This window comes from Penaeus japonicus, unplaced genomic scaffold (assembly GCF_977035675.1).
Source record: "Penaeus japonicus unplaced genomic scaffold, GWHDUDI00000001_assembly GWHDUDI00000001, whole genome shotgun sequence".
Lineage (NCBI taxonomy): Eukaryota > Metazoa > Arthropoda > Malacostraca > Decapoda > Penaeidae > Penaeus > Penaeus japonicus.
The window spans coordinates 18,593,388-18,610,887 of NW_028234403.1; the positions used below are offsets into that span (position 1 = coordinate 18,593,388).

Consider the following 17,500-nt stretch of genomic DNA (forward strand, 5'->3'; position numbering starts at 1 on the left):
TTATGAGAAGTGAAATTATTTTCAGAGAAGCAGCTCTCAACAACAGGCATTTGAAGAGAGATAACTAGCCAAAGTCAGGTAATTAATTCCTGTTACAATGCACCAACCTTTACATTCATATACGCATATACATTCATACACGTATCTCGGGGTTGCTTTTACATACTCAAATATTTAGGCTATTTGCAAACTAGCAATAGCGTAGAATAAACAATATTGGGGCCGGATACTCAAAACTCTCGCAGTTTAAGACGTCGCAGCGGGTTACGCTCTCGTAAGGCACCAGCATGTATCTACGAGGTCGCAAATTTCCCATACTCAGAAAAAAAAAAAAAAAAAAAAACGACGTAACCGAAAGAAAACCTCATAACCGTAGTTCGATGGGATGCCATCAGATGGCAGGACCAATTCGAATTGACCTATCAACAGTCAGCCTTTTAGACGTAACTACCGATACGAGGCCAAGGGCATTAGGGGGAGGAGCGAGCGAGAGAGAGAGAGAGAGGGAATGGGAAAAAGAGCGAGAGTGAGATATAGATGATTATAAATACATAGATAGATAGATATTTGGATGGATAGATAAATAGACAGAGAGATACAGATATATATTTATGAGTATATATATATGAATATATATATATATATATATATATATATATATATATATATATATATATATATATATATATGCATGTATATATAAATTTATATTTATGTTTGTATGTATATAATACATACATACATGCACATACATACATACATACATATATATATATATATATATATATATATATATATACATATATATACATTACCTTCATCTATGGCAAGACATCTTCATTTCCCAAAGCTCTATCGTGTTTTCAATACGTATTGTCGTAAACTCAATAGGGTAAACGACGAGAGCATTCTATAATTGCTCGTTTCCTTCTTTATATCAAGTGGCTGGGGAGAATGGAGGCATTTGTGATACACAGATACAATATAAATTGATATGGCACCTTTTACTGTGTCTGGGACAGTCGGTAAAACATAATCTATACAAATCTCGTTTGCAGAAATCGGAACTACCACGACTTATTTCCGGGTTCACACCGGTACGAGTGCTCGGGACCACCCTTAAGTTACGAGGTGTTGTGACGTCACGCGGGGACGGTTAAAAGTTTTGAGTATGACCCTCGGAGCTCGCAGTTCGACTTAAGACATGCGCGGCCTGGCTGCGCGGGCTTACGATATCGTTTTGAATATCTGGGGCCGCATACTCAAAACAGCTTACGATGTCGTAAGCCCGCGCAGCCAGACCGCACACGTCTTAGTCCTCCCCCTAATGACCGTGGCCTCCAGTTGCTAGTTACGTCTAAAAGTCTGACTGTTGATAGGTCAATTCGAATTGGTCCTGCCATCTGACGGCATCCCATCGAACTACGGTTATGAGGTTTTCTTTCGGTTACGATATTTCATTTTTTCTCTTCTCTGAGTATTGGAGATTTGAGTATCTCCCATACATACATAAATCTGAGACAAGAGATCGTCACAGGTGGATATGATTTCGCCCATCCACTTGTCCACCTTTCACCAAACATATTTATTGACCTTTGTCCACTTTTCAAGGAGTTTCAGTATTCAGTGTTTTAGAAATTTCTGTCTGAAATTTCTGCTGGAAGTGATATTGTCAAAAAGTTGTAATTGACCTGAAAACATGAGGTTTGCTGAAATTTAGATTTTAATTTTCTTTAAAAGATTTTACAGGGTTTTTAGTGAAGCGCACATGTTGGGATACTTAGTATAAGAAATATTGGATGATATAGATATATTTCATTTGTGCGTTGTGTTTTCGTATTTTTGTATATGCATAAAGGCTAGATTAGTATTAAGGAATTAGAGTAAAAATAAACTGTGTCTTGGATTTCACTGCCGATTGTTCCTTCATGCACAATCCGACAATTTTCCTGCATTTTCCTAAAGCACTGTGTATTTTCCTGTAGACTTGAAGGTGAGATACTTAATTTTCCAAATTCTCGCCCTTTTAATGTTCCCTCAAGTACATGTGTTCTTTCTCGGGAGTACGTCACCGTTTGTTATCATATCCGTTTATATGTTTATACACGTATCTCGGAGGCGCATTTACATACACAAATAGTTAATCAGTAAGTATTCTAGTACACAGCATAGGACAAACAATATTGATTTTCAATTAAACACTTACTTAACCTAACATGGCCTCGATGGCGCAGTAGGCAGCGCGTCAGTCTCATAATCTGAAGGTCGTGAGTTCGAGCCTCACTCGGGGCATTCTTTTCATAGCAGGTACCATGTATGATGGCCAATGGCCAAATCATGATCCAGGTGAAAGTATACTCCCAATACTCCTGAAAATATATCCCACTCTTCAAAAATAAATGGCATCTGCCATTTTCATTAGAAAAACTGATATTTGAGGCATATATGCATCAATGCAGAAACCATTTCCATGTCGAAAATCGAACCTGGGCCACCTAGTCCATATGAGATTATATATAAACGATCCTATAATATATAACCTGTATATCAGCCTATGTCATTCTACTGCAAGACATAGGCTTATTCCAATCTTTTCCAGTAATTGTGATCTTGTATCTTTTTTTGCAGTTTCGGCATGCGAATTTCGCTATTTCATCACGCCATCTTGTCATTGGTGTTGCCCTTGGCCTCTTCATACCATCTATTCCTCATTCTGTTTACTTTATCCACCTGCCCATTGTCACATTTTTTTTCCATGCTCTTAAATATGCTCTCTACTTTTGTCTCAAACCCATGTTGCTCTTTTTCTGCCTCTCAGGCGAACTCCTCTCATGAACCTTTTCATTCCTTTCTAAGAACTTATTAATTTCCTCTCAAGTTATTTGGTCGTAGACCATGTTTCTGATCCATATTCTATGGATCTGAAACTATTAGACATAATGGCAGAGAACCTCGTAATATATTAGTATGTGTGATGCCTAGCCTAATTCATTGTTTTATATCAGCTATACAGGATGTATTCGATCCCTTGTTCGCCCAAGCATAATATATGTGCTCGTTTACTGCCTCTAGCATCTTGACATGTACTTATATTTATTCAGCTGGGACTCGGCTGTTGAACATGACTTTAGTCTTTTCCTGTTCATCTTAAGCCCAATCTTCAGACTTTCCCTATTCAAATCACTTTGTAATTGTTGTAGCTCATTTGCTGACTCCCCGAAAAGAACAATGTCAGCTGCAAATCTTGGAATACTTCAGTGTTCATCCCCTATTTAATATCTTTCTCTTTCTTGTATATTTCCTCTAGGTATTTGTATGGAATTATATGATCACTGTCCCATCTCTGCATCTATACTTTAATAATCTACAGTAGATCTCCTCTTTTTCTTGTTTACAAATTCTTTCTGGTACTGACGCTATCTGAATCGAGTGGAATGCCTTTTCTTAATCAACGAATGTTATTCATATAAGATTCCTTTCGCTCTCTCTCTCTCTCTCTCTCTCTTTTTTTTTTTTTTTTTTTACTTGGGCTAGTGTGTGAGTAAGTTCTATAGTTGAAAAACCACTGTGGAAGCCTGCCTGTTCCCTGGCTTATTTAGAATCTAGTGTAAAGTTGCGAGTTGTGATGAAAATGTTGTATTATCGTATTAAAATTATTGAGTTTCACCGTTGCTTTGACATTTTTTAAAAAGATTGGCTAGTTGTTTTTCTGCCACAGTCTCTCCTGCATCTTGAATATGATTTTCACTAATTTTAGGACGCCCCCGTTTGTGGTTGATCGTTTGAGTGTTATAAGTCACTTTAAGGCTCTGTCACACTAGAACTTTTCCGTCAACTTTCTGAAAAATTGTCAGTTTTTGAGCGAATTGTCGTTTTTCTAGTCAGACGATAATTCCGAGTTTCCGCGTGAAAACATTTCCGTCATCCTATTGGCCAAGCGGACTCAAATCAAGAACTATATTTTAAAATGTTTGTATTTTAAAATCATTAATTATAATAACAATAAGTGAATCTTATTTTTCTTATAAATATTATGAAATAAAAAAAATAAAAATATGCAAATCTAAATTTTATTTCCATAATTAGAATTGTTGTAAGTGCTCGATTTGATTGTTTACATCCGTCAGCCGCAGAGCGCGCCATTTCTCCTCCAGCTTTGAAACACATTGGACTGTGCCAATTCTCTTGCATGGACACACGCCCTTCGGAGGAATATTTGATTGAGAACATTTTCTTGTTTTTTCTTGTTACTGTCATCATCTGCTAAAAAAAGTTTAGCATCGCCGCGCACTGTCTCTTGCTCGGAGCCATGGTTTACAAGTGCGAGGCGAGTATCGCATTACTAAGCCGATAGCACACTAGCGGTTAAGTGCTAGTGTGACTGCGTGCCTCCAAAAATTGATAATATTTGAAAATTGACGAAAATAAACGACGGAAAATATGCTAGTGTGCCAACTAGTAATTAACTGTGTGTACGATGCCTCTCCCAAATATTGATGTGTGTGTATATATATATACATACATATGTATGTATATATACATATACATATATATATATACATATATATGTACATATGTATACATATATATAAATATATATATATTTATATATATATATATATATATATATATATATATATATATATAATGTGTGTATGTGTGCACACACACTTTTTCTTTCTATTAAGATTAAGTAAATTATAATATTTGTGCACATGCTGACATTGTTTACATGTGTACACATCAGGTAAGCGCTAGAGTAACCGGTGTTGTGCACATCTGTAGGAAGCACAAACCACGAGATGCACAATCTTATCTGTAAACATATGTAGGCATCGGTTGGAATGTGTGTATAATCGCATACACACACACACACACACACACACACATATGTCTATGCTGAGAATACATATGCGCAATCTATATATAGATACATACATGTATGCGGGCGTACACGCGCATGTTCGCAGCCTGCCTGTGTGTGCGGGCACTGGCGGATACACCCGCCAGATATAGATGATCATAAATATATAGATAAATAGGTAGTCGGATGGACAGATGGATAGATAAATAGACAGATAGAGAGATACAGATATATATGTATATATATGTATATATATATATATATATATATATATATATATATATGTATGTATATATATATATATATATGTATATATACTACCTTCGTCTATGACAAGACTCCTTTATTTCCCAAAGCTCCATCGTGTATTCAATACGTATTGTCGTAAACTCCATAGGGTAAACGCCGAGCGCATTCTACGCTGTCCTATAATTGCTTGTTATCTTCTTATTATCAAGTGGCTGGGGAGAATGGAGGTATTTGTGATGCACAGATACAATATAAATTGATATGACACCTAATACTGTGTCTGGGACGGTCAATAAAACATAATCTATACATATCTCGCTTGCAAAAGTCGGAACAATCACGACTCATTTCCGGGTTTGAGTATGGCCATCGGAGCTCGCAGTTCGACTAAAGACATGCACGGCCTTGCTGTGCGGGCTTACGATATCGTTAGCTGTTTTGAGTATCATGGCCCCTGAGAGAAAAAGGACATGAAAACTGTAATCCGATAGCTAAAACAAGATTGATTTCATAATCTCAAACAGGCGCGACATTTTCCAAGAAGTAAGCGTTAGTCATAAAATAATTGTAGGCGGCGACCATAGAATGGTCAAAAGTCAAATTAAATTACACCTTAGAAGATAAAGGAATAAGCTCATGCGGACGAATAAGGAATAAGGCGACAGAATTCAGCCTCAGCTTCCATAACAGATACTCAGTCCTCTGGAAAGATCTTGACATATATCAATTTAATGAAATAAGAAAAGAAGCAGCACTTGAAATAAGCGATGAAGATGAAAAACATAAGTTCAGTAAGCTTTCGATAGAAACAAAAAAGCATAGCATAGGGACATGAATATAACACCAATCAGAAACAAAATAGAATTAAAAGAGTTAACAAAGATGATAAACAACAAGAAGAAAGATATGCGCAAGTTTAACATACAGTAAACAAATAAATATTGCTTTCAGGCACCAGCATTAAGGCAACAAAGAGGAGGCTCGGAGTAGGGAAAAAATCAAATGTATGCAGTAAAGAAACCCGTCGGAGAGCTGACATACAATGAAAATTAACATAATAGTGGGATACTTCTAAAGTGACTTACTCAAATGATCAACCACGAATGGAGGCAAACACAATGACTGTAAACGTCCCAAAAATTATAGAAGAGGAAATGAAACAGGCACTAAGAGGCAGGAAAAGAGGAAAAACACCGGTAAAAAATAACATTAGTGAAAATCTTATTCAAGATGCATGTGAGATTGTGGCAGTAAATCTTTTTAACAAATTTGTAAACTCAATTATTTAAATGTAAAAACAACGGGACACAGAAGACCTCAAGAATTACTGACCTGTAAGCCTTCTGTCAATAATCTCTAAACTTATCTTATAAATTTATCTCGAAACAATCCATGGAACAAGCAGGCTTCCACGGTGGTTTGTCAGCTATAGAACATATTCATACACTAAAACTACAAACCATTGAGTATGGCATTCGTTGATTAAGAAAAGGCATTCGACTCGGTACAGATAGCGGCAGTACTAGAAACAAATCATAAATAAGGAGTAGAGGATATCTATTATATATTATTAGTAAACACAGAGATGGAACAATGACCATTAGTGGAAGGAGAAATCAATTAAAATAGGGGATGAACACTAAAAGATTTGTATATGGCATTGTTCTTTTCGGCGAGTTAGCAAATTAACACTTATTAAGCAATTTGAATAAGGTGAGTCTGACCTTAAAATGAACTGGAAAAAAATAATTTCATGTTCAACAGCCGAGCCCGTTGAATAAATACAAACACAGGGCAAGGTGCTAGAGGCAGTAAACGAGTATACTTACCTAGGGCAACTAGATAAAACAACGAATTAGGATTAGTGATATATCATAAGATTTTTTGTCATGTCTATTAGTGTCTGATCCATAACATATGGATCAGAAATATGGTTTACGACCAAATTGCTTGAAAGGAAGTTAGTAAGTGCTCAGAGAGGAATGAAAAGGCTCATGATAGGAATTAGCTTAAGAGACAGAAAGAGAGCAACATGGATTAGAGAACAGACAAAAGTAGAGGATATACTTGAGTATGAAAAAATGGCAATGGGAAGGTCATTTATATCGGAGACAGGACAACAGGTAGGCAAAGAAAGCAACAGACTGGGGAATAGATAGAATAAAGAGACCAAGGGCAAGACCAGTGACAATATGGCATGAAATAGCAAAATTTTCAGGCCAAAAACTGAAAACAGGACACAAGACCCTAATGACTGAATAAGATTGAAAGAGGCCTACATTCTGCAGTGGAATGATACAGGCCGATGGTGATGATATATAATTATGTATCATAGGATTCTTAATATTTAAAATCATACGGACTAGTGGCTAGGATGCCTGGCATTCATCCAGGAGGCCTAGATTCAATTTTCGACATGGAAATAGTTTCTACATTAAGACAAGTATGCCTCTAAAATAAGCCTTTCTAATGGCAGTTGCCATTCTTTTTTCTTTTTTTTCCACAGCAGATACTACATGCCCTTGGCCATCATATGGCATGTACTGTGAAAACAATGCCCCGAGTGAGGCTCGAACTCACGACCTTCAGATTATGAGACTGACGCGCTGCCTACTGCGCCATCGAGGCCATGCATATGTAGGAGTTGAGAATGAGTAGTGTGTGCTAGTATTATTATTTGTTAATTATTTGTGTATATATATGTAGACCCAAGACACGTGTATGAACGTATAAACATATTTAAAAGTAAATGCCGACGCAGTCCCGAGAAATTTTATCTGCAAATTTGATCAAAACCGATATAATACTGGAAAAGTACACGGGGTCTTTTACGAGAATGCAGAAAAATTGCCGGATTATGTAGGAATTGATGGCAACAGGCAGCAGCAAGATGTATTTGTCGTAATATCCAAGGCAAAGCCTATTTTTTCTCTAATTCCTGAATACTAATAGAGCCTATTTACAAAAAGTCAGTAACGCAACATGAAAATGAAATATCTTTATATCGTGCAATGTTGTTTTACGTATCCCAATATTCTGCTTTATGGTAGATTACGCTTCACATACCGCACAGAACGGTTTTTGTTTTGTTTTTTTTCTTTTTCTTTCTTTTTCTTTTTCTTTTACAACACAAACACCTTGTCAAATCTTTTATAGAAAAGGAAGATACACTTCGACAAACCTAATATTTTCAGAGGAATTACAGCTAATTTGAGATTATCACTTCCTACAGAAGTTTAACATTGAACACAATCTACGCTTCACCAAACTAGGGGGCGTGAGGAGGATGCAAGGGGTTAGGGAAGTCATCTGCTCAAAAATAATTGTTTAGTAAGAATAATGGAATCATTCCAAGAACAAATATCTGACCTTACATAAGTACGAAGTATAGTTCTACAATTTAAGTATTATCATTCGGTATTCATAGGTAGTTTGTGGTATACTGCATATCATGGTTTCAGTTATTTACTGGAGGAAGTTTCTCTGCATTTCAAGTATTTCATATTCGTATTTTTATTTACGGGTCATGCCTTAATATTTTATATTTCACTTATAAATATCTTCGTTTGCTTGTTTGTTTGTTTTTATAGTAAATGTCTACTGCCGATATCTTGGTTTGATTTTTTTTATTGTAGTGAGTGTAGTTACATTTCATTACTATGAGAACTCGATATGTTATGGATGTTTCATGTCTCTATATTCTTAGATTTAGTTTATGAAATAATGCGTATCACGGAATCATATGGCATGTTTTTAAAATATTTAGTTCTAGGAACTGCAAGTTTTGCCAATTTTTTTGCTTCCTTTGAAAGAAATGCCTTTTTCCTTGGTGAACATCCTCGTACTTGCATTATTTGTTTCATTTGTTGTAATGCATGCAACAATCTTTGTTTTCCTAACCAGTGCTAAAATTTAAGCACACACACAATATATATATATATATATATATATATATATATATATATATATTTATATATATATATATGTATGTATATATATGTAAAAGTTTATAGATACAAAAAAATGGGGGTATGTTGGAAGCAAATAGGGGGCGTCATGTAAGGAAGTTTAGGATCCGCTGTTATATATAATAAAGACAAATATATGGTTAAATTAAGAAATCAGAAAACATAAAAAGTGGGCAAAAGTGAACAAACAGGTGGGTGGACGAAATCATGTCCACTTTTGACGAGCTCTTGTATAGAAACCTACATTTTACATAGTGGCTTCGAATTTGACTGTAATTTCATCCCTCACCCTTTCTCCCTTGACTTCTCAAACCGAGCAGGACATCTAACAAGCTCAGGTTTGCAATATGGTAATCTGAACCACTTTCAACTTCAAAATGAACGAAATAGCATTTCTTTGAATACGTAACTTCAGAATGGAAAGTTCAAAATATTAGAATCGTTAGACTTTAGAAGAAATAAATAGGTGACAACGTACGGTGAACATCTATCAAATCGCCACTAGGGATGGACACTATCAAAAGAGGTTAAAGAATAATGTCTTAGACCACTTGGCCATCCTCATATTTGAAGAAAATTGGCGGGTGTACTTGTTTTTTTTTTCTTTCTTTCTTTTTCATTTTCATAATTGTATCTATATGTACGTGGTTTGAGTGATTGTGTTCATGTCTGTTTATAATTATATCATTATGATTGAGTATGTGGCTGTTTATCAGTGTCCGATAGCAAATGTAACACAATGCGTCTGCTTGTTTATTTTTCTGTATTATTATCACAGTTATACCATTTTTATTACAAGGGCCAGTCCTTGTAGGCACTACTGTTACTATTATATTATTACTACATTAACATCAAAAACGGATATACAACTATTACGCACACGCACGCACGCACACAAAGAATTCCGGATACCTTTTAGTAAAACCCATGACGTGGGAATCTGAGGTAACCGTAAAGATGTGTCGATGCGGATGTTCAGGATAGTGGCTAAATATCATCAACCTAAATCACTGATATCATATTAACAAAAAGTATCTATTTTTAGGTGAATATTTTAAATATCACATCAAAGAAATTATTTTTATGATGATTTTTGATCTGGGACCAATGTGCGGCTTTTTTTCATGCAAATTAATAATTAATGTATTTGCTTTCGTGACAAGTAATATTTTATCTTTGTTGAAATTTTCCGGTGAAAAACGGCCAATGGCCCAGAATATGTTAAACCGCCAATATAAATATGCATAGATTGATAGATTGATTGATGAATAGGTAGATTTGAATCAGGGAGAGGAAATCCAGCACGGATGAGAATAACAATCATTTCGGAGGCACAATCTCCATCATCAGTGATGCAATAGGTGGATTGCAGATGACGTCACATGTTTACATTTTCACGACCGCGGAGGAAACTATCAGGCATGTGTTGCAGGTTATGTTGCAGGGCCCAAGCAAAACAGCACTATTTTCATCAATTAATCTTTGCGAAAGTGTACATTTCTGTTTTCCTGTTTTATTTTGGTATTTCCATAAATGTTTTATGATCTATGTTGAGGGTTAGGGTTATTTCTTCCGTTACTCCCTCTAGTTCTTTCAAAATATCCTTTATATTTGATGGCTTATCCAAGGTCTTATAATAAACACCAATATATTTGCACTATAAACATATATTCACAAATATATACAACATACAAAAGTAAAATAAAATGCGATACAATAATCGGGGCATAGTTCCAATGAGAGTGGCGAAAGAGCGCTTCTGTGGACAGCGCAATCTTGCGCGAGTTTTCAGTAATATCGGAAGAGTATAGGTGGACAGCCCTCTTACTATATTCAGTACTCTCAATTGCAGAAAGAATAAAAAAAACAGCAGCCACCAGCTCAGCCACGACAGATCGTAATGTCGGGGTCAGCAATCACTTGTAGGTGTTGACAAGGGTTTGCAATTATAATAGGAGGCTGCAAAGAACAATCAATAATAAAAGTAATGACCCAAATTGTACAACTAAAATTAAACAAAACTTGATATCTTGCAACATAAGATGCATCACAAAACAAAATACGGACACTTACTGAGGTGGTGCGGAGATCGGAGCTAAGTGAGGTGGTTAGCGCTTGAGCGGCTAGCTAGCTAACCTCGCTTTGAAGCTTCAAAATGGATTCAAAGCTGAACCATAAGATTCATACGAACACTCATGAACACACACACACTTAACACACGCACTCATTGATATTTTATAACGTATATACATTATATTGTGCCGTACAGTGAAAATAAACCCCGTACAATCTAAATATTGTAGTGCATTGCTAGAGGAAAATCAGAAATGGTAAAAAGCCAAACCTGAGCTTCCTGATCCGTGCACGCATCAGGAATGGAGAAGCAATGTTGATTTAATCCGTGATACTACCAGATCTGATGTCTCCAATTATTCAATCAATGCGCCAAGCTCTTCCTCGGGTTAATTTCGGAAAGCCTACTTTTTCGTGATTTCTGTACACGTTCAAGACGTTTATTACCACGTAATTGATAAGAATAGTTTTTGTTTCATAATAAAAAAAATGTACTTTAACTCAAATATTTCACGAGGGTAATCAATTAGTAAGACGACTGGTTTATCAGAGGTAAAGAATATTCGAGACACTGATATATTCTGATGTACAGACTAATAAGAACAATATTTCTATTTTTTTACAAGTTTAGACATTCCAGCGACAAGGCAGGAAGTCGCAGATGTTTGAAATATGAGAGATCTTATGACCGTTAGAGACTGTAAGCTTTGATTTATACCGTTTCCAATCTTCTGGCTATGCAGTGTAATAGTTGAAGCAAGAATAATAAAAAAAAGAGGTATACTGCCACTCTTGCGCGGTCGTAAAAATGTAAACAGAGTCCATTTCTCAAAATAGGATAAAGAACAATTCGTTGAAATACAAAGACAATATACCAAGACAACTAACCAATGAATGTGGTGACAGAGCCTTTGAAAGCCCTTCTTTGAGTAGGGAGATCTCAAGAATCCCATCACTCCTTGTCCACTTCCGGTGGGACAACTCACCCGCTACGGATGTCCTGGTTTCCTCTGGAACATGTATTTAGGAATGTTTTGTCAGTGTTTATCGCAGGAGGTATTGGGTTTTGATGAATGTTGTGAAGGAAGCTGGGCTTGGCTTCTGGTAAACTAACCTTTTACTTGCAAATTTGTACTTTTTACACTGTTTAGAAGAAGCTTTGCGTGTTACCTTTGATTTAAGTGAGAACACCAATTATCAACTCCGTGATGACCTGTTAACACATAGGTCAGAAATGGCTTCATGCCCTTGAGATGGAATCACTGCTTGGCGCTAGGTAATGTATGTATGTGTGTGTGTGTGTGTGTGTGTGTGTGTGTGTGTGTGTGTGTGTGTGTGTGTGTGTGTGCACATATATACATATATATAGACATAGATATAGATATCGATATATATATATATATATATATATACATACATATAGATATTGATAGATAGATAGATACATACATACATATAGTTAACCCTACTCCTCTAAATGCCTATATGATCTAGGACACCTGGCTTTCACCCAGGAAACTTGGGGTCGAATTCCAGCACGGAAATATTTTTTACATATATATAACTGTCCCTTAAGATCGGCATTTTTGATGTAGTATAACAGTTGCCATTTGATATTGAAGCCTGGTGTTAATGAGGGTACAATTTCAACTTAATCGTTGGGTTAACTAATGTACATTATGTATTCCAGCTGCTATGAAAATTCTGCCCCGAGTGAGGCTCGAACTCACGACCTTCAGATTATGAGACTGACGCGCTGCCTACTGCGCCATCGAGGCTATGTAAAATATGAATATCATATATCAATAAATTACAGTATTATCCGTTTTTTCCATCGTCTCAAAAGTGTCCATTTGGCAACATTACTAAACGCTTAGCTCCGCCCCATTTCCGGGAGTTGGGTATGTTCATATATGGTTATTTAATTCTTGGATTTTTTATCTGTACCATTACGCATAATTTTAGTAAACAAACTTGAACAATAGCTAAATATATTAAATACATGTTTTTTTTATACATTTCAAAAACGAGTATGATAAATATTTTCGAAAATAAGCAAACTCACTCATTTGAATGGTGGCAAAGGCTTCTTGATACAATTAGTTTCTACAAATCTTACATTAGTCGAATTTGTACATAGTACGTATGAATTCTAAAATGAGTACTATTCTTAATATATTCTTAAGATAATTATCACATTATATATCAAACTAGTAGATCGGTGCCGTGCAAGCGGAAAATACGGCAATTGTCTGTTCTATACTGGTGCTAGTATACTTGCTGTTCGTATACTTACTTGTGTATATAAAGACATCCCCTAGATACATGCATGAATGTGTATACATATATGAAAGTAAATTCTTGAAGTACTTATGAGAAAGAACAAATTAGTTTTTTCCTGATCAGGGGTAAAATTGAAAAAAAACTGAAAAGAAATCAGAAAAATGGCCCTATTATTCAGTATTTAATGACTTCATTTTGTGACGAATGCTTGTCTTGAATCTATTTGGAACTGAATATAAATTCCATATTACATAGTTGCTTCGAACTCCCTTTCTCTTGTTCGTTCGATTGGCAATACAGGAATCTGAAGAATTTGCAATTTTAAAATGAGAGAAACAGTTATATATATATATATATATATATATATATATATATATATATATATATATATATATATATATACATATATATATATATATATATGTACACACACACACACACACACACACACACACACATATATATATATATATATATATATATATATATATATATATATATATATATATACATATACATACATATATACACATATATGCATATACATATACATACTTTTGTTATTATTGTTATTATTATCATTATTGTTATCATCATTATTTTCATTATCTGAAATAGGTGATCTTTATCACCATTATCCTTAACATCATTAAGGATAAGCCAGATATGCGGAGCTGATGCCACACCCAGAATATGGCGAGCTCATCTTGGGGCAGGTAATGCTGAATCGGGACTCAATTGCTGACTCAATACTGACACCGAGCTTGGCATCCGACCACCATGAGACCCAGCCAGCCAGAGGAGTAACCGCCAGGCGACAGCGGAACTCAATCTGTTGATCACATGGGTGCTCTTATTATTATTATGTTATTGTTATTATCATTATCAATATGATTATGATCTTTATTATTATTATTATTATTGTTCTTATTATTATTACTGTTATCTTTATCCTTATTATCCATCATCATTATTATCATTATCATTATTATCATTGCTGTTATTAATATCATCATTATTAATACTATTATACAATGATACTATGATATCATTACCATTATTTTCATAATGAGAATAATGATACTATTATTATTATCTCTATCTCTCTCTCTCTCTCTCTTTCTGTATGATTTGAATCTGGTGCATTGTGGATTTGTCTTTTATATTATTTTTCTTTTTCTTTTTTCACGTACTACTGTCTTTGATATATGTTTAACTATCTATATGTGATATTTAAATATAAAAAATACAGATACTTGAAACAAGGAAACTAAAACGGAAATAAATGAGTACGCCAAAGCTCAATGTGTGTGTGCGTGTGTGCTCATATATATTCACACATATAAACATACATACACACACACACACACTCACACACACACACACACAATGCATAGTAGGAGAGAAAATCATAGGAAAAAGTACGCCACACACATCTATCAATTTACCTTTCTATCTATCTATCTATCTATCTATCTATCTATCTATCTATCTATCTATCTATCTATCTATCTATCTATCTATCTATCTATATATATATATACATATATATATACATATATATATACATATATATCCATATGTATATTGGCGGACTTCCGTATTTCGTATAATCGGGCCCTTTTATGAATATACTATAGAGTAAAATTTTCATAAGAAAAGTTCAACTAATATGAAATATTTACACGAAAGCAAATTCATTTCGCATTGAATATTTTTATGCACGAGAGGAGGCAAAATAGGTCCCAAATCAAGAATCCGTCATATGTATAATCTCTCGTAAATATGTAATCATAGAATCATTTTGACGTCACTTTAAGATAGCTACCCCTTGTTGATATTAAGTGCTACTTACTTTATGTGAACATGAAATACTACTTTTTGTATAAATGTAACTCACTTTTACTAATTCTTTTACTAATTTTACTTTTACTAATACTAATTTCACTAGGCACTTTACTAATTCAGAGTATACGGCGATGATAACATCTAGTCACCATCCAAAACAACTGCCTCTTTGTCTTGGAGTCTATACATACATATATTTCTTTTTTTTTCTTCTTTTTTCATATGCACATGTATATTTCTGTATATATATGCAAATGTATATGTGTGTGTATATATATATGTATATATATATGTATATAATATATATATATATATATATATATATATATATATATATATATATATATATATATATATGTATGTATATATTTGTATATGTATGTATGTATATATATAGATAGATAGATAGATAGATAGATAGATAGATGTATATATATGCATATATGTATATATACGTATATATTTGTATATCATATATATATATATATATATATATATATATATATATATATATATATATGTATATATATATATATATATACATATATGTATGTGTATATATCTATGTATGTGCGCGCGCACGCATACACACATACATACACACACACACACAACAAACACACACACACACACACACACACACACACACACACACACACACACACACACACATATATATATATATATATATATATGTATATATACATATACATATATATATATATATATATATATATATATATATATATATATATAAACCTGTTTCGCATGGATTGAAATTTCAAATTCTTCAGATTCCTGTGTTGGCAATCGATTCGAACAAGACCTGGACTTGTTAGATATCCTGCTCGGTTCTAGGGAGAGAGGGAGAAAGGGAGAGGGATGAAGTTACATTCAAGTTCGAAGCCAATGTGTAATATGGAAATTGAATATATCGATCCAAATGAATTCAAGAGTTCGTCACGTGGGCATATGACCTCGTACGCTTACCTACTCATCCTTCATCAAATATATATCTTATTCACCTTTGTCCACTTGTCATGATATTTCATAATGATTCGTGTTTTAGGTTCATCGAGTTAAAAATATCTTTGTCTTTCCTTGTAAAGTTCGATTGCTAAAGTAATGTGATGCAGAACAAATCAATGAATTTTATAATCACCTTTGATTCCCAGGAATGGGGTGGATATAAGCAATTGGTAACGCTGCCCAGGGTAGAATGTAGTAACAAGAATCCAATGACACCGTTTACTTGTCTTTAGACATTTTTGAGCCGGTGGAAAAGATGGCTAATATTTCGATTTATTGAAGTATGAACTCTACTGCAACAAGGCCTCGATGGCGCAGTAGGCAGCGCGTCAGTCTCATAATCTGAAGGTCGTGAGTTCGAGCCTCACTCGGGGCAGAATTTTCAGAGTAGTTGGAATACATAATAAACATTGGTTAACTCATTACGGACGGGTGTCATGACATAATTGACGCATGAGCTTTGACCTGGCGACGGCCGTCACGACGCATAAAACAATGAGGGCTTTTGATTAACTTTTATTTTATTGTACTATGTGCCAGAAGGGATGCCTTTTATTGTGATACTCACAGTCATAAGCATAGGTTTCCTTCCTCTTCCCTACCTCGTCGTGTTATCTTCATTATAGATGGTTATATTTTTCGTATTCGTTCACGACACTATGCGAATATGAAAAAAATAAGTTGCTTTTTACCCTCCCATAAAACAGCAATACTTCTATTGTATTGATTATCAAGAGAATAATGAGCTCATATAGACCCTTAACTACAATTTTAATCAACTATAACATTAATAGAGCCTGTCATAAGACGCATACAAGTCTCTCAATACAATAAAACACAAAAAATACAAACACAAAAATGGCTCTAGTTTTACAATGAGTGACAGAAATAGAGTGGGAAAAGCCATGGTACCTCGCCTTGAAGTAAAACCTACGACTAGGGTTAAATGATACTCTCAATAACACTGGGCACTTTTGTACTAGGCTTCAAAATCAAACGGTACCTGTCACACTACAACAGAAATACCGATCTTTAATGAACATCTGTATATATGTAAAAAATAAAAAAAAAAATAAAAAAAGAAAAAAAAAATGTTTCCGTGCTGGACTTAGACCCCGAGTTTCCTAGGTGAAACCCAGGTGTCTTAGCCTCTAGATAATATAGAAATATAGAATATATATATGTA

General features: G+C 34.5%; 4 non-coding genes across 4 annotated transcripts; 2 read left to right on the top strand and 2 right to left on the bottom strand.

Annotated features, from left to right (window-relative positions):
• Window positions 1-2,219: 2,219 nt before the first annotated feature.
• TRNAM-CAU (transfer RNA methionine (anticodon CAU)) lies at window positions 2,220-2,292 on the top strand. The gene has a single exon. It is a non-coding gene; the product is annotated as a tRNA-Met (tRNA).
• Window positions 2,293-7,668: 5,376 nt separating this feature from the next.
• Window positions 7,669-7,741, bottom strand: TRNAM-CAU (transfer RNA methionine (anticodon CAU)). The gene has a single exon. It is a non-coding gene; the product is annotated as a tRNA-Met (tRNA).
• Window positions 7,742-12,859: 5,118 nt separating this feature from the next.
• On the bottom strand, window positions 12,860-12,932 carry TRNAM-CAU (transfer RNA methionine (anticodon CAU)). The gene has a single exon. It is a non-coding gene; the product is annotated as a tRNA-Met (tRNA).
• Window positions 12,933-16,617: 3,685 nt separating this feature from the next.
• TRNAM-CAU (transfer RNA methionine (anticodon CAU)) lies at window positions 16,618-16,690 on the top strand. Its single transcript has one exon. It is a non-coding gene; the product is annotated as a tRNA-Met (tRNA).
• Window positions 16,691-17,500: the final 810 nt, after the last annotated feature.